Source organism: Cherax quadricarinatus, chromosome 49 (genome assembly GCF_038502225.1).
Source record: "Cherax quadricarinatus isolate ZL_2023a chromosome 49, ASM3850222v1, whole genome shotgun sequence".
Lineage (NCBI taxonomy): Eukaryota > Metazoa > Arthropoda > Malacostraca > Decapoda > Parastacidae > Cherax > Cherax quadricarinatus.
In genome coordinates this window covers 4,577,299-4,599,999 of record NC_091340.1, presented here as the reverse complement: position 1 = coordinate 4,599,999, position 22,701 = coordinate 4,577,299, and the positions used below count along the sequence as shown (strand labels likewise).

Sequence of the window (22,701 nt, the reverse complement as noted above, 5' to 3'; positions counted from 1 at the left end):
CTTTTTTGGTTATGTGTTGGATATGGGTGCTGAAGTTCAGGTTGTTGTCGAGGTATAGGCCTAGGAATTTGCCCTCATTATGCTGCGCAGCTCTAGCATGCGTGTGTGAATGAAAGGTGTGCGCATGTATACTCGTGCAACAGGTGTGGGTATACTTTTTATTTTGTCAGGTAGAGTTTCTGGTAGTATATTACTGCAGTTTTGGAGGCTTGCAGGCGCAAGGTGGGTGTGGTGGGGCAAGGTGGGCACAGGGTGGGCACAAGGTGGGTGCACATGTGTTTCCTAACGAGGGTTTTAGTCATATGATGACCCGCAGCTTGAGCTTTTGGCCATCTGAACGAGGCCTTCTGCCGGCTTACCAGTCCACCCCTTTAAAAATGAAGGTTATTATTGTTAAGTATTTTGGGTGACTCTTACAAAATGGCTAGTAGTTATGTTTATCATCTAGAAGTTCTTCTAGTAGTCACTCCACCAGGATGTTGTGATGTCTGGGAGACGTAGCAATTTTTAAGAATGTTTGGATAACTTCGCTGGATCCACAAAACGGATTTTATGGCATGTTTAAATTCTGATCACTGTTTATTTCCTTCCTTTATTCCATGGACATTGCTGCTTTACATACAAAGTCACAGTTTCGTTTCTTTTCGACTTCTGGCCGCTTGCCTGTTCACCCTTCATCCAGAAGGAATTTCAGTTTAATGACCTACCATGAATGTCAGCGCTACTCTGTATGTGTGTGTGTGTGTGTGTGTGTGTGTGTGTGTGTGTGTGTGTGTGTGTGTGTGTGTGTGTGTGTGTGTGTGTGTGTGTGTGTGTGTGTGTGTGTGTGTGCGTGGCAGGATCCTGGAGGAGGGGGCCTGACCTTTAGCTTGCAAAATCCTTAAATGTTTTCGACTCAGGACCCTTTGATCATTTCCTATTATTACCAAGCCAACAGGACACTTCGGAGACATAAGACCATCACTGTCGCCTGTGCCCCTGTCATAAACAATTCCCACATATACATCATTCTATAATGAGACATTACGACAATAGCTTCCATGAATGTTTGGCTTATCTCTTGTGCGAAAGTTACGACAGAGTATAGAGATATAAACGCTCACGAGGACTCATGTGAATTCCAAGTGACGTCTGGAATTCCTGAGAGCTGTTCTGGCCTGGTTTCAGGATTAAGGAAATCATTACGTCTCGACGCAGAGCACTTGAGGTCAGGCTTCCTGCCACTGTCTCCACTATAATATATATAGATGGCCCACAATTTTCTGTGGCTGAGAACATTCTCTTTGCGTCTGGTATCTGCCTACGACAGGGGGGAGACATTTTTATGGAGACGAGTGGCTCTCTTTGCAATCACTTTCCTGTGAATGTTTTCTCGAGGTGGTTAGCACGTGCCCGCGTGTGTGGACGAGACCGTGTGCTCTAGTCTATACTTACAGTCGCGGAAAAAAGTTTCTCTACTCTCTGCTTTGCAGAAGTATCAGGCAACTCAGACGTAGTAAACAAGAGTAACAAACTATTTTCATGAATGAATTAGCACAGCTTGTAACGATCTTTACCTTTGACGTACATTTGATGAGTTTCGAGAGTCTTACTACTCTCGGAGCCCTGCCATAGGCCAGGTTCGTCTGGTGCTAGTCTGGTCAACCAGTCTGTTGCTGTTGGAGGCCTGCTGTCCCACATATCCATAACAGCCCAGTTGATCTGGCACCTGTGAAGATACTTGTCCAGTTTTCTTTTGAAGACTTCTACACTTGTCCCAGCCATGTTTCTGATGTCTTCTGGTAAGATATTGAATAATTTGGGGCCACGAATGTTGATACAGTGTTCCCTTTATTTTGCACTTCCTCCCACATCTCTCACTTCAATATGTCGTTATGGAAGTGTGCAGAGTTGGGACTAGCCCCTCGAGTACTTTCCAGGTATATATTATCATGTATCTCACTCTGCTCCAGTGAGTACACATTCAAGATTTTAATGCGTTCCCAGTAATTTAAATGCTTTACTGGCTCTATGTGGGCCGTAAACGATCTCTGCATTTGTTCCAGCTCTGATATTTCTCTTCCACTGAACGGGGCCGTCAACACACAGATACTCACACACACATACAACAGGCCTAGTGTCTAATCGACATGTGCCTAGGACAAAGTGGTAACTAACTGAGCAATATTCCGAATGAGGGAGCACTAACAATTTGAAGAGTGTCACCATCGGCATTATTTCCCTTGTTGTGAAAGTTCTCAGTACCAACCCAGTCATCTTCCTGGCTGTCGTGATCATTGTCTTATTGTGTTCTTTGAAAGAAAGGTCAGCTGACATAATTATTCCCAAGTCTTTTACGTGTTCCTTTCGTTCTGTTTGGTGACTCTCTTGAGTTTTGTATATAGTATTCCCTTTAAGTTCTTCAATGAGTTCAGCATATGTGTGTGTGTGTGTGTGTGTGTGTATGTGTGTGTGTGTGTGTGTGTGTGTGTGTGTGTGTGTGTGTGTGTGTGTGTGTCTGTGTGTGTGTGTATTGTAAACACAGACACCTAAAAATACACTTTTAAGCATCATTTACCAGCGAACATGTTAGGCAAAAAGGGACATGTGTTTACCTTTGTGTAACTGGAAATATAGGTATGAATTTCATGACTTTTTACATATCCCTGTTTAGCTAGGGCAGTTTCCAGCTGTGACACCGTCCAGCTGTGACACCGTCCAGCTGTGACACTGTCCAACTGTGACACTGTCCAGCTGTGACACCGTCCAGCTGTGACACTGTCCAGCTGTGACACTGTCCAACTGTGACACCGTCCAGCTGTGACACTGTCCAACTGTGACACCGTCCAGCTGTGACACTGTCCAACTGTGACACCGTCCAGCTGTGACACTGTCCAGCTGTGACACCGTCCAGCTGTGACACCGTCCAGCTGTGACACTGTCCAACTGTGACACCGTCCAGCTGTGACACTGTCCAGCTGTGACACCGTCCAGCTGTGACACCGTCCAGCTGTGACACCGTCCAGCTGTGACACTGTCCAACTGTGACACCGTCCAGCTGTGACACTGTCCAGCTGTGACACCGTCCAGCTGTGACACTGTCCAGCTGTGACACCGTCCAGCTGTGACACCGTCCAGCTGTGACACCGTCCAGCTGTGACACTGTCCAACTGTGACACTGTCCAACTGTGACACTGTCCAGCTGTGACACCGTCCAGCTGTGACACTGTCCAGCTGTGACACTGTCCAGCTGTGACACTGTCAAGGCTGGATTAACAGCGTCAACCATCAAGGTCACCACAGGCTGCGGTAAGCACGGACGATATTTTTAGTCCCAGAGGTGAAGACAAGATTCTCTTTCATCCTCACTCCTGCATTTGAGGTGATGCGGGAAAGGGGGTGAGAGGCAGGAGAGAAAAGAAGGAATGATGGGAGCGAGAGAGAGAGGGAAGGGAGGACAAGGAAGATAGGAAGGGTAGGAAAAGGGGTTAACGACTTCTTCTTGTGACCTCCGCTCTTTGTACCTTCAACAGATACTTAATTACGAGCACTTCAGATGCATCTCTTACAAGGTGACATCACGATATTTTTTTACCAGCTAATTCTTACTCATCTGCATGTTTTATTTTTTAACTAATTGTGGATACAGGTGCTAATTAAATTTGATTTAATACAACAGGAGGAGGGAAGGAGCACTGCAGCAGGCCTACTGGCCCATGCTAGGCAGGTCCAAGTCACCTATTGACCAGCCAGGTGCAACTCACTCACCCATTCTGTATATGGCATGGACCGGGTGGCGGGGGCATTGACCCCCTGAAACACCGTCCAGGTATACATTCACTGTATTCTCCTGTACATCAAGGTATTGACTCAGAGGAGTGAGTCAATGAGTTGATGAATAAAATACATGTACAACACATGAGTATATTAAAGCTCCATTGGGAGCATTATTGATCTGTTAGAGCCCCCAGGTGGGCGAAACGTCTTTCAAAGATACCCAGGTGTTGCACATGTGTTTTAAGCAACTTTTCAGTATTGCATAACCTTGATCTAAAGAGTTTTTTTTTGTCCTAACAATGACCGAGTTCTGTCGTTGCCTAACCGGTTATCCCGTAGAAAATTAGATGACTTTTAGTCCGAGAAAGGTATCCCCGTAGTGCGTAACCCCAGCCCCCTCTACCTCAATGTTCTGAGAAAGGCATTACTGTATTGCATAACCCCAGTCCTGTGGGGGTTATGCAATGTGCAGTTTCAGTATATATACACAGATATATATATATATATATATATATATATATATATATATATATATATATATATATATATATATATATATATATATACAAGGACTGATCTCTGATCTCTGGCTGAAGGAGACTCGAACCTACGAACCTTAGGACAAGGTACGCAGTGCTTTACCAATCTACCCACACTGGACCAATACCTTGGCGTGTAGCATGAGCTACACATTTGATCCAAGGCAGCCAGCTTTCAGGGAGAAGGTTTACAGCTTTTCATCTCATCCCCTGCATGCATCAGCCTTACTAGAGATTTGAACAATGCAAGGAATTCGCGAGAGCATGCGAAATATACACAAACACTGATCTCTGGTCCAGTGTGGGTAGATTGGTAAAGCACTGCGTACCTTGTCCTAAGGTTCGTAGGTTCGAGTCTCCTTCAGCCAGAGATAGGGAAATCAGATCAAACAAAAATGATCCTAAATGGATGAACAATAGATTAAAATATCTGATTGGTCAAAAGAGAGGCATATATAGGCAAATCAAAAGAGGAGAGGGGCAATTAAGAAATCGATATATTCAGTTAAAGAGAGAAATAAAAAAGGGAATTAGAAAAGCAAAAAGAGATTATGAGGTTAAAGTTGCAAGAGAATCGAAGACTAACCCAAAAGGATTCTTTCAGGTATACAGAAGTAAGATCAGGGACAAGATAGGCCCACTCAAAAGTTCCTCGGGTCAGCTCACTGACAGTGATAAGGAAATGTGTAGAATTTTTAACACATACTTCCTCTCAGTTTTTACACAGGAGGATACCAGTGATATTCCAGTAATGATAAATTATGTAGAACAGGACGATAATAAACTGTGCACTATTAGGGTCACAAGTGACATGGTCCTTAGGCAAATAGATAAATTAAAACCTAACAAATCCCCAGGCCCTGATGAACTGTATGCAAGGGTTCTAAAGGAATGTAAAGAGGAGCTTAGCACACCTTTGGCTAATCTTTTCAACATATCACTACAAACTGGCATGGTGCCAGATAAGTGGAAAATGGCAAATGTGATACCTATTTTCAAAACAGGTGACAGGTCCTTAGCTTCGAACTATAGACCAATAAGCCTAACCTCCATAGTGGGAAAATTTATGGAATCAATAATTGCCGAGGCAGTTCGTAGCCACCTTGAAAAGCATAAATTAATCAACGAATCTCAGCATGGTTTTACAAAGGGACGTTCCTGCCTTACGAATTTATTAACTTTTTTCACTAAGGTATTTGAGGAGGTAGATCATGGTAACGAATATGATATTGTGTATATGGACTTCAGTAAGGCTTTTGACAGGGTCCCACATCAGAGACTATTGAGGAAAATTAAAGCACATGGAATAGGAGGAGAAATTTTTTCCTGGATAGAGGCATGGTTGACAAATAGGCAGCAGAGAGTTTGCATAAATGGGGAGAAATCAGAGTGGGGAAGCGTCACGAGCGGTGTTCCACAGGGGTCAGTGTTGGGCCCCCTGCTGTTCACAATCTACATAAACGACATAGATGAGGGCATAAAGAGCGACATCGGCAAGTTTGCCGATGACACCAAAATAGGCCGTCGAATTCATTCTGACGAGGACATTCGAGCACTCCAGGAAGATTTGAATAGACTGATGCAGTGGTCGGAGAAGTGGCAGATGCAGTTTAATATAGACAAATGCAAAGTTCTAAATGTTGGACAGGACAATAACCATGCCACATATAAACTAAATAATGTAGATCTTAATATTACGGATTGCGAAAAAGATTTAGGAGTTCTGGTTAGCAGTAATCTGAAACCAAGACAACAGTGCATAAGTGTTCGCAATAAAGCTAATAGAATCCTTGGCTTCATATCAAGAAACATAAATAATAGGAGTCCTCAGGTTGTTCTTCAACTCTATACATCCTTGGTTAGGCCTCATTTAGATTATGCTGCACAGTTTTGGTCACCGTATTACAGAATGGATATAAATTCTCTGGAAAATGTACAAAGGAGGATGACAAAGATGATCCCATGTATCAGAAACCTTCCCTATGAGGATAGACTAAGGGCCCTGAAACTGCACTCTCTAGAAAGACGTAGAATTAGGGGGGATATGATTGAGGTTTATAAGTGGAAGACAGGAATAAATAAAGGGGATGTAAATAGTGTGCTGAAAATATCTAGCCTAGACAGGACTCGCAGCAATGGTTTTAAGTTGGAAAAATTCAGATTCAGGAGGGATATAGGAAAGTACTGGTTTGGTAATAGAGTTGTGGATGAGTGGAACAAACTCCCAAGTACCGTTATAGAGGCCAGAACGTTGTGTAGCTTTAAAAATAGGTTGGATAAATACATGAGTAGATGTGGGTGGGTGTGAGTTAGACCTGATAGCTTGTGCTAACAGGTCGGTTGCCGTGTTCCTCCCTTAAGTCAGTGTGACCTGACCTGACTAGGTTGGGTGCATTGGCTTAAGCCGGTAGGGACTTGGACCTGCCTCGCATGGGCCAGTAGGCCTTCTGCAGTGTTCCTTCGTTCTTATGTTCTTATGTTCTTATGTTCTTATGTTCTTATGTTCTTATGTTCTTAGATCAGTGTTTGTATATATATATATATATATATATATATATATATATATATATATATATATATATATATATATATATATATATATATATATATATATATATATATATATATATATATATATATATATATATATATATATTCTCTTGTTGGGGATTATAGTCTTGTTGTAACGTGTTGTCGGGGTCGGGGTTCGTTGGAGATTAAATGGTTGTAGTTGAACACACTTGTGGGATGGTAACACTTATATTGTCAGACGGTGGTAAGGGAGGCCCAGCCTGCTTGTTGTTGCTCGGTAGGTCTAACTGGAACTGAGAGAGTTATAGAAGCTCTCATGCACACATGCGCATCACGTGACGTCACACAAAATAGTCCCTAGGCCTAGCAAGGGATCGTGTATGTAAAATATATGGATGGTGCTAACTATGGTACTCAGATAAGCTATACAACACATGTAGGGGATCAGCAACTATGCTGACAAACGTATATTCCTATGATCGAGCATTATTCATCCATGAATCTGTAATACATTCTTGTTTGCATATCTATATATCCCAAGCTGAGAGTATAGCTCACTCCTAAAGGTATATCTCTGCTGCTTGCGTGGTATACCCTTGTACCACCAAGTACTCGCTGGATCAACTTGTAACAAGTATTCCCGGCAGTTATGTGATTACCTGGAAACATCAAAAGAAAACATATTTGATATTGACTGGGCAAGAGTATTAGAGAGAGCTCCTTGGAGCTGGGAACCCTTCAAGGTGGAGCCCGCGCCAATTAGAGGCTGCCGACCAGTTGAACACAGCTGCAACAAACGGCTGAACATCCCTTCATACTCACCTATATATATATATATATATATATATATATATATATATATATATATATATATATATATATATATATATATATATATATATATATATATATATATATATATATATATATATATATATATATATATATATATATATATGCAAAAGGCCTTCGATACTGTCAACCACAATATATTATGTAAGAAACTTCAAGCTATAGGTATAGGTTCTGTAGACTGGTTTAAGTCCTACCTTAGCAACAGGAGACAAATAGTCAAAATCAACAAAACGGAATCAGAACCCCTGCCGATAACATGTGGAGTTCCCCAAGGTAGTATTCTGGGTCCCTTACTATTCTTATGTTATGTCAATGATATGCCTATCAGTGTCAAGTGCAAACTCCTACTGTATGCAGATGACAGTGCTCTGTTAGTGACAGGTAAAGACCCACAAGATATTGCTAATGTTTTAACACTGGAACTGGAGACAGAGTAAAACAACTGAAGCTAAATCATGTTTATAAAATTGCTCACAAACAATGTCCAGAATATCTTGCTGTCAATTTTGTCAAGGTTGGGAACCAAAGCAATCATAGTACTAGGGGGAGAGAGCACAACTTTGTAGTACCCACAGTCAGTGGCCAGGCTTCAAACACCTTTTATTGTACAGCAATAAAGGAATGGAACAGACTACCCACAAATGTCAAGGCCAGTCATAGCTTGAACCAGTTCAAGAAGACTGCCAAAAAGTGTCTGATGAATGAAGCAACAGAAAGGGAGGGGAATGATTTTCTATTTTTTAGCTAAAATACGTGTAAATTTTACCTTATCCCTAGTAATGACCCTCGTATTGTAGATAGTCGTAATGACCCTCGGGTAGTAGATAGTCTTAATGACCCTCGTATTGTAGATAGTCTTAATGACCCTCGTGTAGTAGATAGTCTTTTTAGTATGATAATAAGATGTTATCTTCATTATAGAATAATAAGAAAATATTATAACCTTTATATTATAATAATAAGGTAAAAGGACCCCAATGGAAATAAGTCACTCTGTCTGACTTTTTTGGGTTATCCCAGGTTCTCTACACATATGCTGCTATGTATGATAATTCTATGTAACTGTATTGTGTATACCTGAATAAATTTACTTACTTACTTACTTACTAATCACACTGGCCGATTCCCACCAAGGCAGGGTGGCCCGAAAAAGAAAAACTTTCACCATCATTCACTCCATCACTGTCTTGCCAGAAGGGTGCTTTACACTACAGTTTTTAAACTGCAACATTAACACCCCTCCTTCAGAGTGCAGGCACTGTACTTCCCATCTCCAGGACTCAAGTCCGGCCTGCCGGTTTCCCTGAATCCCTTCATAAATGTTACTTTGATCACACTCCAACAGCACGTCAAGTATTAAAAACCATTTGTCTCCATTCACTCCTATCAAACACGCTCACGCATGCCTGCTGGAAGTCCAAGCCCCTCGCACACGAAACCTCCTTTACCCCCTCCCTCCAACCTTTCCTAGGCCGACCCCTACCCCGCCTTCCTTCCACTACAGACTGATACACTCTTGAAGTCATTCTGTTTCGCTCCATTCTCTCTACATGCCCGAACCACCTCAACAACCCTTCCTCAGCCCTCTGGACAACAGTTTTGGTAATCCCGCACCTCCTCCTAACTTCCAAACTACGAATTCTCTGCATTATATTCACACCACACATTGCCCTCAGACATGACATCTCCACTGCCTCCAGCCTTCTCCTCGCTGCAACATTCATCACCCATGCTTCACACCCATATAAGAGCGTTGGTAAAACTATACTCTCATACATTCCCCTCTTTGCCTCCAAGGACAAAGTTCTTTGTCTCCACAGACTCCTAAGTGCACCACTCACTCTTTTTCCCTCATCAATTCTATGATTCACCTCATCTTTCATAGACCCATCCGCTGACACGTCCACTCCCAAATATCTGAATACGTTCACCTCCTCCATACTCTCTCCCTCCAATCTGATATTCAATCTTTCATCACCTAATCTTTTTGTTATCCTCATAACCTTACTCTTTCCTGTATTCACCTTTAATTTTCTTCTTTTGCACACCCTACCAAATTCATCCACCAATCTCTGCAACTTCTCTTCAGAATCTCCCAAGAGCACAGTGTCATCAGCAAAGAGCAGCTGTGACAACTCCCACTTTGTGTGTGATTCTTTATCTTTTAACTCCACGCCTTTTGCCAAGATATATATATATATATATATATATATATATATATATATATATATATATATATATATATATATATATATATATATATATATATATATCACCAGATCACTGCAGTCACACCTACTCAACGGGGTAGATCCCTCAGTCTTCATCACTGTTTTGTGTTACTGTTATGGTTGATACACTGGTAAAATAAGTGAATGTTGCTGGGTTATCATCTATTAAGAAGACTTGAGGGGTGAATGTTTAGGAAGGATTTCGATTTAGTGGGTTAGCAGGCAATTTTCAGAGAGAGAGAGAGAGAGAGAGAGAGAGAGAGAGTGAGAGAGAGAGAGAGAGAGAGAGAGAGAGAGAGAGAGAGAGAGAGAGAGAGAGAGAGAGAGAGAGAGAGAGAGAGAGAGAGAGAGAGAGAGAGAGAGAGAGAGAGTTTACCTCAATAATACAACTCACTTACCTAGTTGAATTACTCCGCCTGTATAAATCTCTATCATCTAATACCTCCACCTCTTTCCATTTATCGTCCACCTAACTCCGTCATCCCTCTCAAAGAAGTGCCTATATTCACCCCTTCACACAACAATACAGTGCCAGCAACACTGAGGGTGCCACCACCCCGGCAATGGGGGGGTCACGAACCGGAGATCAGAGTAGCTTCAATATTACTATCTAAGGGGTCGTGAGGGAAGGTATCCAGGGGAGTAAACAGTGTAGGTCAGCAGGAAGCCTGGCTAACAGCAGGCAGCAGGACTACCTCTACAGCAGGCAGCAGGACTACCTCTACAGCAGGCAGCAGGAGTACCTCTACAGCAGGCAGCAGGACTACCTCTACAGCAGGCAGCAGGACTACCTCTACAGCAGGCAGCAGGACTACCTCTACAGCAGGCAGCAGGACTACCTCTACAACAGGCAGCAGGACTACCTCTACAGCAGGCAGCAGGACTACCTCTACAACAGGCAGCAGGACTACCTCTACAACAGGCAGCAGGACTACCTCTACAACAGGCAGCAGGACTACCTCTACAACAGGCAGCAGGACTACCTCTACAACAGGCAGCAGGACTACCTCTACAGCAGGCAGCAGGACTACCTCTACAACAGGCAGCAGGACTACCTCTACAACAGGCAGCAGGACTACCTCTACAACAGGCAGCAGGACTACCTCTACAACAGGCAGCAGGACTACCTCTACAACAGGCAGCAGGACTACCTCTACAACAGACAGCAGGACTACCTCTACAACAGGCAGCAGGACTACCTCTACAACAGGCAGCAGGACTACCTCTACAACAGGCAGCAGGACTACCTCTACAACAGGCAGCAGGACTACCTCTACAACAGGCAGCAGGACTACCTCTACAGCAGGCAGCAGGACTACCTCTACAACAGGCAGCAGGACTACCTCTACAACAGGCAGCAGGACTACCTCTACAACAGGCAGCAGGACTACCTCTACAACAGGCAGCAGGACTACCTCTACAGCAGGCAGCAGGACTACCTCTCTCAGTAGTATCAGTTACCAGTAGTACCAGTTACCAGTAACCAGTTACCAGTAGTATGACTCACTACCAACCGTCTGTGTGAATCACTGACTGTTATTCATGTTGCTGCTGACCATAGCATGTTGTGAACGCCGCTCATCCCTAGGACCCAATTCGTGAGTCAGTCTTAAGATAAAGAGTAGAGAGGCAGGGCGGGCCTGGTGCTTCCCATATTTTCCGTTATAATTATATTACTAACCAGCCTACGTGAATGTTCCTACCCAATCCACGTTTCGAACTCCCACATGACAATTTGGTGGCAGCGGTGGGTTTCGAACCCCCACATAACAGGACTACCTCTACTTCACCATCTTAAGACAACCAGAAAAGAAACAGATAATTAGATATTTAAGACGCCAAAAAAGAATGAAATACGACAGATAAATGTTTTTAATAATAATAATAATAATAATAATAATAATAGTAATAATAATAATAATAATAATGATAATAATAATAATAATAATATATTATTATTATTATTATTATTATTATTATTATTATTATTATTATTATTATTATTATTATTATTATTATTATTATTATTATTATTATTATTATTATATTTAAAATGAAGTGTTAAATTCGTACAGATCCTATAGCTAGTGGTGATTGGGAGGATATCAGGTTTAATCCAAGGGAAGGGAAATTAGCTAACATTCCTAGGCCCTGACAAGCATTGTCGAGACTAACATTGTTAAATGAGGCATTGTTAATATTTTAACACTGTTAACTCTAACACTGTAAAGTTAGACTTTATAAACGAATGTGCTATAGATCTGGATAAAAAAATATTTAAAGATCGCAGACTGAGTTTTAAAAGGTATTTAAATGTCATTACCGTGCTGGGAGAAGGAAGAGGATGTGTCAGACGGGAGTTTCTTTCCGAGTGCAGGAGCAGGGAGTCGCCCATCCAGTCCGGATGTCAGCCAATATCAGCGCCGCAAGTGACAGGCTGCATCTGTTCGACTGAGGTCTCATCTCATGTGAGATGAGAAGCTCACGGGGATCCTACACGACTGAGTCAGGTTCCGTGTTTATCCTCCCTGCCTCTCAGTAGTCAGGTCTGGTGTTTATCCTCCTTGACTCTCAGTAGTCAGGTCTGGTGTTTATCCTCCCTGCCTCTCAGTAGTCAGGTCTGGTGTTTATCCTCCCTGCCTCTCAGTAGTCAGGTCTGGTGTTTATCCTCCCTGCCTCTCAGTAGTCAGGTCTGGTGTTTATCCTCCCTGCCTCTCAGTAGTCAGGTCTGGTGTTTATCCTCCCTGACTCTCAGTAGTCAGGTCTGGTGTTTATCCTCCCTGACTCTCAGTAGTCAGGTCTGGTGGTTATCCTCCCTGACTCTCAGTAGTCAGGTCTGGTGTTTATCCTCCCTGCCTCTCAGTAGTCAGGTCTGGTGTTTATCCTCCCTGCCTCTCAGTAGTCAGGTCTGGTGTTTATCCTCCCTGACTCTCAGTAGTCAGGTCTGGTGTTTATCCTCCCTGACTCTCAGTAGTCAGGTCTGGTGTTTATCCTCCCTGACTCTCAGTAGTCAGATCTGGTGTTTAACCTCGCTGACTCTCAGTAGTCAGGTCTGGTGTTTATCCTCCCTGCCTCTCAGTAGTCAGGTCTGGTGTTTATCCTCCCTGCCTCTCAGTAGTCAGGTCTGGTGTTTATCCTCCCTGACTCTCAGTAGTCAGGTCTGGTGTTTATCCTCCCTGACTCTCAGTAGTCAGATCTGGTATTTATCCTCCCTGACTCTCAGTAGTCAGATCTGGTGTTTAACCTCCCTGACTCTCAGTAGTCAGGTCTGGTTGTCCTGTAGGGGGGTATTGGAACAGGGAATATGTCGGTAAGAGGAGGGAGTTAGTAGGTAGGGGACAGGTGAGGCAGTAGGAGGGATGAGTGCGGAGGTAGGTAGGTAATGTGAGGTCACTGGTGACCATACAACTTCACCTCTCATTACTCCACCCACCACTCCACACTACTCACCCTCTCACTACTTTAACTGAAATAAACTAATGAATAAATAACGGGGACTGTGAATATTACTATTCTACTCAAACACAGTTTATTATTAAGTCTTTGTACAACAATATATTTGGGAACAGGAGAACATTATTGTGGTTTAGACAAATGGGGTGGTACACATAAGCAGTGAGACAGGGAACACAATCAACTTGACGAGAATGAATATAACTTACAATATAGTACAGAGGGCAGTTCACTACAGGAACTTAACCACAGGTCCCAAGACCTACACAGCACGAGTACTGCTCCAAGCCAGTACTCTGCCCAATGTCTCCAACAGTCTCTCCTCCCGAGACTCTCCAGCTCAGCTCTGCTTACAGGCCAGAGCTCCGCTCGAATCTCCTCTGCTCAGCTGTTCCTTGGGCTTATATTGTCCCGAGAGCACCCCCCACAACCACGTGTACGACCTGACGCCTAGGTCTGACGCCGTCAAGAACAAAAGACCTCAGACGTGGGCGTGGCTGACAGACGTTTGCCAAGGCAAGGTGAGACCATATAATTGGTTAAATTAGGTCTCCCCAGAGACCTCACAAGCCCAGCTGAACTACATCACATGGTATTTATCCTCCCTGACTCTCAGTAGTCAGGTCTGGTGTTTATCCTCCCTGACTCTCAGTAGTCAGATCTGGTGTTTATCCTCCCTGCCTCTCAGTAGTCAGATCTGGTGTTTAACCTCCCTGACTCTCAGTAGTCAGGTCTGGTGTTTAACCTCCCTGACTCTCAGTAGTCAGGTCTGGTGTTTATCCTCCCTGACTCTCAGTAGTCAGGTCTGGTGTTTATCCTCCCTGACTCTCAGTAGTCAGGTCTGGTGTTTATCCTCCCTGACTCTCAGTAGTCAGGTCTGGTGTTTATCCTCCCAGACTCTCAGTAGTCAGGTCTGGTGTTTATCCTCCCTGACTCTCAGTAGTCAGATCTGGTGTTTATCCTCCCTGACTCCCAGTAGTCAGATCTGGTGTTTATCCTCCCTGACTCTCAGTAGTCAGGTCTGGTGTTTATCCTCCCTGACTCTCAGTAGTCAGGTCTGGTGTTTATCCTCCCTGACTCTCAGTAGTCAGATCTGGTGTTTAACCTCCCTGACTCTCAGTAGTCAGGTCTGGTGTTTAACCTCCCTGCCTCTCAGTAGTCAGGTCTGGTGTTTATCCTCCCTGACTCTCAGTAGTCAGGTCTGGTGCTTATCCTCCCTGACTCTCAGTAGTCAGATCTGGTGTTTATCCTCCCTGACTCTCAGTAGTCAGGTCTGGTGTTTATCCTCCCTGACTCTCAGTAGTCAGGTCTGGTGGTTATCCTCCCTGACTCTCAGTAGTCAGGTCTGGTGTTTATCCTCCCTGACTCTCAGTAGTCAGGTCTGGTGTTTATCCTCCCTGACTCTCAGTAGTCAGGTCTGGTGTTTATCCTCCCTGACTCTCAGTAGTCAGGTCTGGTGTTTATCCTTCCTGACTCTCAGTAGTCAGGTCTGGTGTTTATCCTCCCTGCCTCTCAGTAGTCAGGTCTGGTGTTTATCCTCCCTGCCTCTCAGTAGTCAGGTCTGGTGTTTATCCTCCCTGACTCTCAGTAGTCAGGTCTGGTGTTTATCCTCCCTGCCTCTCAGTAGTCAGGTCTGGTGTTTATCCTCCCTGCCTCTCAGTAGTCAGGTCTGGTGTTTATCCTCCCTGACTCTCAGTAGTCAGGTCTGGTGTTTAACCTCCCTGACTCTCAGTAGTCAGGTCTGGTGTTTATCCTCCCTGCCTCTCAGTAGTCAGGTCTGGTGTTTATCCTCCCTGACTCTCAGTAGTCAGGTCTGGTGTTTATCCTTCCTGACTCTCAGTAGTCAGGTCTGGTGTTTATCCTTCCTGACTCTCAGTAGTCAGGTCTGGTGTTTATCCTCCCTGCCTCTCAGTAGTCAGGTCTGGTGTTTATCCTCCCTGCCTCTCAGTAGTCAGGTCTGGTGTTTATCCTCCCTGCCTCTCAGTAGTCAGGTCTGGTGTTTATCCTCCCTGACTCTCAGTAGTCAGGTCTGGTGTTTATCCTTCCTGACTCTCAGTAGTCAGGTCTGGTGTTTATCCTCCCTGACTCTCAGTAGTCAGGTCTGGTGTTTATCCTCCCTGACTCTCAGTAGTCAGGTCTGGTGTTTATCCTCCCTGACTCTCAGTAGTCAGGTCTGGTGTTTATCCTCCCTGCCTCTCAGTAGTCAGGTCTGGTGTTTATCCTCCCTGACTCTCAGTAGTCAGGTCTGGTGTTTATCCTCCCTGACTCTCAGTAGTCAGGTCTGGTGTTTATCCTCCCTGACTCTCAGTAGTCAGGTCTGGTGTTTATCCTCCCTGACTCTCAGTAGTCAGGTCTGGTGTTTATCCTTCCTGACTCTCAGTAGTCAGGTCTGGTGTTTATCCTCCCTGCCTCTTCCTTCCCTCACTACCAGTTGACGTTATTTTGTGACTCACATACATACACGATCAGCTTTCCTTACTTTATATGTGTGTATGTGTGTATGTATTTATGTATGTATGTATATATGTATGTATGTATGTATGTATGTATGTATGTATGTATGTATGTATGTATGTATGTATGTATGTATGTATGTATGATGTATGTATGTATGTATGTATGTATGTATGTATGTATGTATGTATGTATGTATGTATGTATGTATGTATGTATGTATGTATGTATGTATGGAATGCAAGTGTCAACATTCTGTGGGAACAGTAATGTCAACATAAATTTAGTAACTCACTTAAAATTACTGGGAAGGTTTAGACTTCCTCGATCTGTGCTCCTTAGGATACAAGAGTATACCTGGAGAGTGTTCTGGGGGTCAGCGCCCCCGCGGCCCGGTCCACGACCAGGGGAGAAAGATATAATTTACATATGGAAAATCTTAGAGGGACTGGTCCCAAGTCCACACACAAATTACTTCCAACAAAAGCAAGAATCTCGGCAGATGGTGCAAAATACATCCCTTGAAGAGAGTATCACCAATATATTTAAAGATAATACAATAAGTGTAAGAGGTTGAAGGCTATTCAACAGCCTCCCATCATACATTAGGTGTCCCGTAGCTGGATTGCCAGCACACTCAGCTCGCACACTGAGGTACGTAGTTCGATCCCCGGTATGGGTGGAACCAATTGGACGCGTTTTCTTAAGACACCTGCTGTCCATGTCCACCTATCAGTAAAATAGGTACCTGGGTGTTAGTCGACTGCTGTGGGTCGCATCCTGGGGGCAAAATTGACCTAATTTGCACGAAATGCTCTACATAACAAGGGGCTTTCTGTATAGCAATATGTCATTGATGTCAGCTAGGCTTGTATACCTTGTACATGTACTTGTAAAATAAAGATATTATTATTATTATTATTATTATTATTATTATTATTATTATTATTATTATTATTATTATTATTATTATATTAAGGGATGTAACAATAAATTCCTCAAGTCAGTGTCTGATCTGCTGGGTATATATATATCCCGTGGGATATATGACAGGACTTGACTGTAAAAACGGCTTTATTAAAGCTTGGTATATATTGCGGTATGAACATCAAAATGGTATAAAATACCGACAGGTTGGTAGGTAAGACACAAAGGCAACAGTTAGGCAACTTTATTCCGAAACGTTTCGCCTACACAGTAGGCTTCTTCAGTCGAATACAGAAAGTAGGCAGGAACAGTAGAGATGTGAAGACGATGTAATCAGTCCATCACGACTTCAAGGGTGATGGACTGATTACATCGTCTTCACATCTCTACTGTTCCTGCCTACTTTCTGTATTCGACTGAAGAAGCCTACTGTGTAGGCGAAACGTTTCGGAATAAAGTTGCCTAACTGTTGCCTTTGTGTCTTACCTACCATATTGCGGTATATCTGAAACCACGTTAAAGAATATAATGCACAAAGAGTCAATAAGTAAATCACTCAGGAATACTCTAACAAAACACAAGAAATTGTAAAAAAATGAAAAATAAAAAAACAATAATTATTAATTGATATTTTGGTGGCGGGAGTACGCTGAAAGTCCATTACTGAGGCATGGTTCAGGTGACCAGTGTGGAGGTTTTCCCCTACCTGTACCACCTGACCCACCTGCACCACCTGACCCATCTGCACCACCTGTACCACCTGACCCACCTGTACCACTTGCATCGCATCACTCTTCTTCACCTACCTCATTCATGCGGTGAGGTAGTGCAGGTGGATGAGGTGAAGGTGAGTGGAAGATCTCCAAGACATTGTAGGGATCGGGATCCATTAGTCGAAGTAAGAGAGCAGATCCATCTGGAATCCAACCTTCTCACTCATAACCAGTAGATACGCCATGATACGCTCATTGGGGAAGCCAGGTATAGATACTCAAAAATTAGGGACAAAGGAATTAATGTACAATTGCTATGGATCCCATCACACATTGGATTACTCCTTCATGATAAAGTTGATATGTTAGCCAAGAAGAGTATCGAGAAGGAGAATGTAGAATATAACTTTGGTATAACTGTGTCTAGCATTAGGAATAATATTAGGAGAGAAGTAAATAATGAAAATGATTGTTATAGGAATGCAGTTAGAAGCCTGAGTAGATCTATAACCCACTATGATAACATGAACGTAGATAAGTATGTTTATGGAGCAACTTGCAATGTGAACAGACTGACTGATGTTGTAGTGGCCAGGCTTAGGCTTGGTTACAAGTACTTCTGGCAGTTTGGGAGACACACAGATGATGATCAAACTAAATGTAAATTATGTGATCAGGCATATGGTCACTCTCTTGAACACTATGTGCTTAATTGTCCACTTATTGAGGAATACAGAGACAGACAGTATAATAACCTATGTGACATGTCAAGATATCTTATTAATGAAAATAAGATACCAGATATACTAAGCAAATTTCCTAAATTTGCTTGTAACAGATAAGTGAACTATAGATATGTAGATATAAATCCATATGTATTCCTGTTAACCCTTTGGGGCCTAGTTCCTAGGCCTTTTGTGTATCCATATGCTCTCGCGCTACCGTCCACAGGATGGATATGGGGTGCACAATAAACTAGCCACTTCGGTGGCAAAATCTAAAATCTAAGAATGGAAGATATTCTCTGTACTAAGATACCGTTGTGCTGGAACGATATGAAGCTGAAGCATGCAATAATGTTGGTAGAATTACCGACATTACGGCTCTGTCAAGCCGTAACGGCTTGACAAAGCTCCTGGAGAGCGAAACGTTGCCACAATAAAATGTCCTTTTACTTTACAAGCTGAAGCGTGAGAACGGAGTCTTAAATACTGTCGTAGGTGATGAGTGAGAAGGGTTGGATTCAACATGGATCTGCCTTCTTGCTTCCACAAGTGGATCCCGTCCCCTACAACGTCCTCGAGATCTTCCACCTCATCTTCGGCAGTACTGAAGACTCCGTTCTCATGCTTCAGCTCCATATCGTTCCAGACCATGGAGATGAACTCTTCTCCAAGCTGAGAGACTGACCACCTCAAATACTATTTCTCCAAGGTTGATGGACTGATTATATCACCTTTATTTCATTACTAATGCTCCCTTTGTATTTGACTGAAGAAGTCTACTGTGTAGGCGAAACGTTTCATCAATAAAGATACCCAAATGTTGCACATGTGTCTTGATCTTCAACTTGACAGTATTTTATACCTTTTCAACAGCACGTAATAATGATGGCAGAGTTTTTTCACCTCCTACACTAAACCCGAAGTGTCTGGGCACAGCAGACACTGTATCCTTCAGTTACTGTGTTATGAAATTCTTCTGAAGGTTCTTCGTACAACTTAGCGTACATAAAATGGTGGAAGCTCTGTCCCCCGTCTACGAAATGGCCGCCAGGTCTCTGTCCAGTCAGCTCATCACATCGGGCAAATGTAGTTAATTAGCATACACGAGTCCGCCAGATAATTCATGATAATGACACGAATCTCTGAGGTCATGATGGCTACAAGAGCGCCAGGTCATCCACCATGAAGATACCAGTCACCTGTTGCAGGTCAACTCCTTGAAGGCTCGAGACTCCGGGTATAAAACTGTGAAGTAATATAACCCGCTGCCTGAAAGCGAGTTCCGGTGGCGCCAGAAAGAGACCAAGATTGTTTAAGAGGTTCTTTAAGTGGCCCAGAGAGTCTCTATATTGGTGCTCGGCACCTGTCAGGGAAGGGAGGGGAGACCTGCATGCACCACTGATTGCTTCCAAGCTACCAATTACAAGGCTCGTTGAGCCGACCTGCCAATTAAAGAGAGATTTCATCAATTAACCGGAGTCGGTTGTCCTCCAAGGTCAGCGGAAACCGAGCTAGGATCACTTTTGTTTTCACGTCCCAGGATGATCCAGAGATCATACTTAAGAACGTAAGAAAGAAGGAACACTGCAGCAAGCCTACTGGTCTGTTATGACTGTATGACCCAGCAGAGATCATACATCTACTGTATAACCCAGCAGAAATCATTCAGGGACTGACTGTCTTGGGCCAGTAGATCTCCTGCAGTGTTCCTTTTTTCTTATGTTCTTATCTTTTGTGAATCTAAATTTTTCCAACATTGAAGGGTCTGGTGTGGGACCGGGCCTCGGTAACCTCCGGAAGTGGTTACAAGTAAGCTACGGGTAACGGAAGTGTCAGATGAGAAATTGTTCGAGTCTAAGCAGGAACTTCTCGAATGTGAGTTGAGGCGCAGCTGAGGTGTGAGCTGGTTATGAACAGGAAGCTGGCAGCCACTGGCCGAGTAAGACTCGCTTCGCACCCTGGCAGGTCAGGTCACTCTGACTCTTGTGACCTGACCTGCTGATGACTCATCTGCAACTGCTTCTCCACTCCAGGCTGACAGACATACATCGAGTACTCTGCATCCCCACAGACTCCCTATCTCTCAAAGGAAGGCAACGCTGACGCTATTGTCTTCACGAGGTCTGAGGGACAAGCAGCAGAGAGGTCAATCTCACATCCTACCTTCCCAACATTCTCCACCTGTCTCTCCATCCAATAAATACTCAGGCACATGTTCTCCACTGTTATCCATAGTGGATAACACTCTTATCCACTATGGATAACAGTGGAGAATAAGCGTTGACAGGAGGAGCAATACCTGCTTGTATAGGGATCAACGTCCCCGCGGCCGGGCCCTTGACTAGTCCTCCCCGGTGGATCAGGGCCTTATCAATTAGGCTGTTACTGCTGGTCACACGTAGTCCAACGTACGAACCACAATCCGGCTGATCGGGTACTGACTTTAGATACCTACCCAGCTCCCTCTTGGAGGTAGCCAGGAAAAAAGGCATCTGGAGACCTATTTACGACCCCATTACGGAAGATCGGCTACCACCTCCTCCAGACATCCCTTAGGTTAGGTAGACAGTTACGAGTAGGAGCAATTATGTATAATAAATAATAATAATAATAATAATAATAATAATAATAATAATAATAATAATAATAATAATAATAATAATAATAATAATAATAATAATAATTTACTTCCACAAGATAGGTTTTTTCAAAACTGAGTGACACGGAATTGTACATGGAGAGCCCCTGGTTATTGAGGAAACGTTTCGCCAGTCAGCGGCTTCTTCAGTCCAATGCAGAAAATAACAGTAGAAGATGAGAAAGAGTTGACGGTAATCAGTCCTCCAGTCCGGATTAGACTCTAGACTGAGGGTCTGTTTACCCCAAACTCATCATCTTAAACTGTTATTCTCTATATTGCGACTGACGAAGCCTGAGGAGCAGAAGAAACGTTTCGGCAATAAGATACCCAAGTGTTGCACATGTGTCTTACCCATTCGGCGATTTATTTTTCATTTCCGAGACGGAAAAGACAATAATAAAGAAATAAGAAGAGGAAATAAGACGAGACACAGGTAGCAGGAGAGGCGGACCCGACCATACAGATATACCCCCAGCATCCCAGCATCCCAGTATCTCAGCATCCCAGCATCCCAGCATCCCAGTATCTCAGCATCCCAGCATCCCAGCATCCCAGCATCCCAGTATCTCAGCATCCCAGCATCCCAGCATCCCAGTATCTCAGCATCCCAGCATCTCAGCATCCCAGAATCCCAGCATCCACCCACCCGGCAACAGGAGATCTGACTACAAGTGCATGTACAAGGTATACAGGCCTAGCTGACATCAATGACATACTGGTATACAGGCCCAGCTGACATCATTGACATACTACTATACAAAAAGCCGCTTGTTATGCTGAGCATTTCGGGCAAATTAGGTCAGTTTTGTCCCAGGATGCGACCCACGCCAGCCCACGAATACCCAGGTACCCATTTTAAACTGATGGGTGAACATGGACAGGGACAGCAGGTGTCTGACATGCGCACGTTCACGAGCATCTTCAGAACGTATGAGGGGAGGAGTACTGCATCAAACTTACTGGCCCATGCTAGGCAGATCCAAGGAACTAGCTTCATTGACACTACTTGAGAATTTGTTCCACTCATCCACAACTATTACCAAACTAGTGCTTTCTGATATCCTTTATAAATTATTTTACAAAGTAACGTCGTCGTAAGCACCTTTCTCCCATATTTCATATTTTTATTAACACATCGGCCGATTCCCACCAAGGCAGGGTGGCCTGAAAAAGAAAAACTTTCATCATCATTCACTCCATTACTGTCTTGCCAGAGGCATGCCTACACTACAGTTACAAAACTTCAACATTAACATCCCTCCTTCAGAGTGTAGACACTGTACCTCCCTTCTCCAGGACTCAAGTCCGCCATGTGCAGGTTATTTGTGTACCTGTTCCTGTCTGTTCTTAACCTCATCATCCATCTCTGCATGTTTTCCAGCGCAAATTTGCTCACACTGTGACGTGGAGACCAGAACTGTGCAGCATAATCTAAGGCCTGACCAAAGATATAACTTGGTAATTCCTGTTATTTATGCTTCTTGATATGGAGCCAAAAATTCTGTTACATCTACATTTATAGGAACAGTAATCCAGAAAAAAAAATAAAATTCAGATTTAAATATTTATTTTACGAACATAAGAAAGAAGGAGCACTGCAGAAGGTCTACTGGCTCATGCTAGGTAGGTCCAAGTCGTATTAATGTTGGTAGAATTATCGACAATATGTTACGTAAAAGGATACATGTGGAACTAATATGGCATTTTATTGTGGCAACGTTTCGCTTTCCAACGGCCTGATAAAACTCCTAGAGAGCGAAACGTTGCCACAATAAAATGTCACATTAGTTGCACTTGTGTCCTTTTACCTAACATTGGTCCAAGTCACCTACTGATTTTACCACTACTTTCATACTTTTCATGATTTTTTAAAAG

At 43.4% G+C, this 22,701-nt stretch overlaps 1 protein-coding gene across 5 annotated transcripts in view; it reads left to right on the top strand.

The window, feature by feature from the left end:
* The window catches only part of LOC128696966 (gamma-aminobutyric acid receptor alpha-like), a 94,153-nt gene that overhangs the window by 25,833 nt on the left and 45,619 nt on the right, over nt 1-22,701 (top strand). For 2 of the 5 annotated variants that reach the window (XM_070095106.1, XM_070095109.1), the window contains exon 2: nt 3,659-3,808. The exons of the other annotated variants lie outside the window; for them this stretch is intronic. The gene's annotated coding sequence lies outside the window, so the exon portion shown is untranslated. The remainder of the gene's footprint in view (nt 1-3,658; nt 3,809-22,701) is intronic. 5 annotated transcript variants of the gene reach the window in all.